Here is a 4,558-nt window from a genome sequence, read left to right on the forward strand (position 1 = left end):
ACGGTAAAAAACGGGAATGAAACGGTAAAGAAACGGTAAAGAACGGCAATGAAACAGTAATAAAACGGTAAAGAAACGGTAAAAAACGGTAATAAAACGGTAAAAACTATAAAAACGGTAAAGAACGGTAAAGAACGGGAATGGAACGGTAAAGAAACAGCAATGAAACGGTAAAAACGGTAAAGAAACGGTAAAGAACGGCAATGAAACGGTAATAAAACGGTAAAGAAACGGTAAAGAACGGTAATAAAACGGTAAAGAACGGGAATGAAACGGTAAAGAACGACAATGAAACGGTAATAAAACGGTAAAAAACGGTAAAGAACAGTAATTAAACGGTAAAAAAACGGTAAAGAACGGTAAAAAATAATAATAAAACGCTAAAAAACGGTAAAAAAACGGTAAAAAACGGTAATAAAACGGTAAAAACTGTAAAAAACGGTAAAGACGATAAAAAACTGTAATGAAACGATAAAAAAAACGGTAAACAACAGTAAAAGAGAACGGTAAATAACAGTAAAAACGGTAAAAAACGGTAAAGAAACGATAAAAAAATGGTAAAAACGGTAATGAAACGGTAAAGAACGGTAAAAAACGGTAAAGAACGGGAATGAAACGGTAAAGAAACAGTAAAAAACGATAAATTGAAAAATTCTCAGTGCAATATTAAGTATCACAATGGAACATTTTTTGTGTTGATACATCAATGTGTGGATGACTGCAAGACGTCGTCAGACTGCAGACGTACAGTTGACCAATGGTGAGAAAGCAGACAACATTTTTTATAATTTGTAATCAAATTTTTGATTTTTCTGTATAGAAAAGCGTTAAATTAATTTATATTTGATTTCAGAACATATAGAAGTCATTAACATTGATTACTCTGAGGAGGAGGATGAGGAGGACAACACCGCCGACAGCAAAGAGGATGAAGAAATAAATTAAACAACATTATTATTGACTATATATACTAAGCCGGTCATATCGTCTAGCTCGAGACACGAAAAACAAAGTTATTCTTGTTTTTCTCCTGTGTTTATGTTTTTTAGGCTCCCAGCCTAATTTTTCATTCGCTCGCATCGAACGCGGTTATTCATTCACGACGTAATATCACACGTACTCAGTCAAAACTCGCGCATATCCGCGCTTCACGATAACGCTTCTCGATCTTTGTATTTTAAAAACGAGTCGTGCTCTCTAGCATCTTACACTTTGTCTTTTACCTTTCTTTTTCCAACTACAATTTCAAATTTCTTTTTTAAAAATGTTAACCGATGAAGAAAAGATAATGCTGTTTCTTTATCGAAAATTTGGTGACCATATTAGATCATACGAAGAAGTAATTGATCTACATATTCAATGCTGCATATTCTGATCGCAATTTTATTTCTAAATCCACCGTTCAGAAGACAGTGATACGTTTTTACGAAACAGAAACAGTTAAAGATCAAAATCCTTTCAAGCCTCATAACTCTAAATATGCCTACTAAAAAAATACTTTATTATAGGTTTTCGGAAAGCCCTTGAAATAAGCTACAAGAATATGTAATAAAAAATAGAGGGTCCAATTTAAAAAATTCAACTTGATCTTCGTATGACCTTCGTCCTCCACCCAAAGTTAAATTTTTAGCCATCATTAGGTACATTTTGTTAAGCCCTACAACTTTTCTACTTACATATTTTTCGTTACAGTTGATCCTTTTCGAGATATTTGACCGTTTCCGGACTTTTTGCCAACCCTGTATATATACATACATATATATATATATATATATATATATATATCATGTTATAAGATATAGAAAATATTATAATAAACAATAATTTTTTACAACACATTATCCTTGTGTATCCACGAGTTGCATGATTTGTCGAATCCCAATCATTTCACATAAACCTTATTGCCTTTCCTGCACAACACTTTCTCCACCAAGTACACCTTTGGATTAGCAACACGATGCAGTTCGTACTCGTAGAAATCTCCGACTATAGGCTGTCCGCGAGAATCTTCGAGCAGATAAGTCACAGGATTGGTCGCCTGCACCTTGACGATCTTAAACACCTCAGTAGTCCAATTGGGCGTGTAGCCTTTAGCAAAGACAGTCTTGAACTTGCCCACGCGCACCGGATCGCGCACTTTGAATCTCGCCGGAGCTGCAATCCTTACGTTACTGTAGACCGTATCGCGAAGTTTTTTTTAGCGATCGTAGGGGTCACATCGGCAGGACACATACCGATGGTTCGGTGCTTGCGTCCGTTGTACTGCGACACGAGACGCGGTAGCGAGTCGATCCATCTGTAGGTTTCATGTAATGTAAACATTTTCCACATGTCACTCTTCAGCGTACGATTGAATCGTTCCACGACAGAAGCCTTCATAACCGGGTACGTCGAATAATGATTGATGTTGTGTTTCCTTGCGAGTCTCTGCACATCGGCATTGTAAAATTTCTTCCCCTGGTCTGTTTGCAAATTTGTTGGACATCTTCCGCTATCTCGAATTATTTTGCCGAACGTCTCGACCACCTCCTTTCCGCTCTTAGTCTTCAGCGGCATGGCCCAAGCATGCTAGCTCAGCACATCGATAACGGTGAGTATATAGTGGTAGCCACTGTTGAGCCGCGAATACGGGCGCATCTTCACTACATCGGCCTGCCACAGATCATCGTATCCACGCACATGACGCGTATGACGCGTCATTGAGGAAAATGCCTTCTCGCAGGAGCATGCAATTTCTCCACCAACCGTTGCTTTTCGGAGCTGTGTTGTTTCCTTTCTTCACCAGTTTTCCGCATGTTTGATCGCTAAGGTCGCCTCATTACGAATAACGAAACTGCGAACGCATCGTTTTAAATTCCATCTATTCAATGCGTTCTTGCGCTGCAAACACTTTCTCCCACATGACACGTTTCAGCATGAAGTCTGATCAGGTTTTTCTCAAATTCCTCCTGTTTATTTTCAAATTCTTGCTGTTTCTCTCTCAATGTAGCGAAACCTCTTTCTACGTAGAGTCTATTGACCGCATCACTGTCGGCTTCCAGTTGCGCTACGCGTCGTATCTTGCGTAATCTCACATCGAAGTCGAAGGCGACCATGCACAAAGTGTTATCGCGTACGTAATTTCTGAGTACTCCCCTCCACATAAAATAGTCTATCGTCCATCGGCGATCTTCTCTTTTGGAGCGAAACACCAAATTTATTGTTCGACATTTCGATGCAAACAACGCGCATCATTGATGTGCGATTTAATTTATAACAAGGCCCGCCTCGCGAAGTTCCTCGATAATGGATAAAATTTCATTACCGTGAGCGTTATTGCCATCTTGTCGGGAGGCTTCCAGCAATCGCAGACGATTCACCAGCTCGTTGGGATCGTCCCAGTGAACATAGTCGATCGCATTATCGTTTAGTATCATGGTACGCTGTGTGGCTAAATTTCTGCCCACCATGTTGATCGATGTACCAATCATTAGAGGTGCGATTATGTTTTTGTACTTGTACCCCCTGTTACTCAATATAGGTTTTAGCGAGTTGTGATTGCGCCTGTGAGCATTCGTCGCCAGTAATATACTTTTGTATTTTTGTTTATCGGTCTCCGTGTAGACGGCATCGTCGGGAATTCTCTTGAAAAGCTCGTATAAACCAGATGTTCCCGCGTACTTTACACCGCCAATGATTATATTATCGTTAATATCCACGTCGAAATTTTTATCGCCGAGCTTTGTTCCATCACTGCTGAAATACACACCGTACACATAGTTTATGGTGGTATGTTTGTCGCTGCTTAAAACTGCTCCCATGTATTTTTGCCCCAGTGGACCAAAATGGGTGCGCAAAGTTTCCTGTTCCTCAGACGTTTGCAGCTCACGTCTAATCGATGTTACGAGTGAATCGTCAGTGGTCTCGAAAACATCTTCATTATTGGTGGTCAGAGTAACGCGTGGTGGTGGCATTTCGCGCAATTGTGTATGATGCAAGTTGTCTGTTGGCGTGGAGGTTATCGTACAAGAATCCGTCGTAACGTTTGATTTTCTCTGCTTCTGGTAGATCGGTGTAGAGGTGAGAAATAAGCGTTTGGCTCTGCGCTTTGGTTTCTTCTGATCGATCGATAATGTATCATTTCCCAATATGGTCGATGCGTCAGGTTTCACATGAGTGGTATGTTCCACAATCTGTCTCAGAGGCTCGAGGCTTCGAGAACAGGTCGAAAGTGTCTTTCCAACACAATATCTTTCTCTATCTTACCGGTTTTACGTAGGGATTTATATGAATTTCCACTCCTACAGAGCACGACCAAGCATTGGTGGGCTGTCAAGACGGCGACTCAGCTGGAGAAGCCGCGTTACGTCATCTTTGCTCTGCAGACTGGTCGAAAGAATTCTCTCACTGGTAATGTTGCTATATTCGACCACTGTAAGCTGACTAACGTGAAATTCTATCTCAACTCGGAATTTTATCTATACGACGATATGAATTTGGATTTCGATAAACAGAGATACGCCGTTCTATACGATATGTATGCATGTTTCCGCAAATCATATTACGGATGTGACAACGG

General features: G+C 40.1%; 1 protein-coding gene across 1 annotated transcript in view; it reads left to right on the forward strand.

The window, feature by feature from the left end:
• The window catches only part of LOC116850603, a 114,988-nt gene that overhangs the window by 73,557 nt on the left and 36,873 nt on the right, over positions 1-4,558 (forward strand). The gene's annotated exons all lie outside the window — the stretch shown is intronic.

The sequence above is a fragment of the Odontomachus brunneus genome, unplaced genomic scaffold, assembly GCF_010583005.1.
Source record: "Odontomachus brunneus isolate Ranch 3 - 2012 unplaced genomic scaffold, Obru_v1 Obru_scaffold_150, whole genome shotgun sequence".
Lineage (NCBI taxonomy): Eukaryota > Metazoa > Arthropoda > Insecta > Hymenoptera > Formicidae > Odontomachus > Odontomachus brunneus.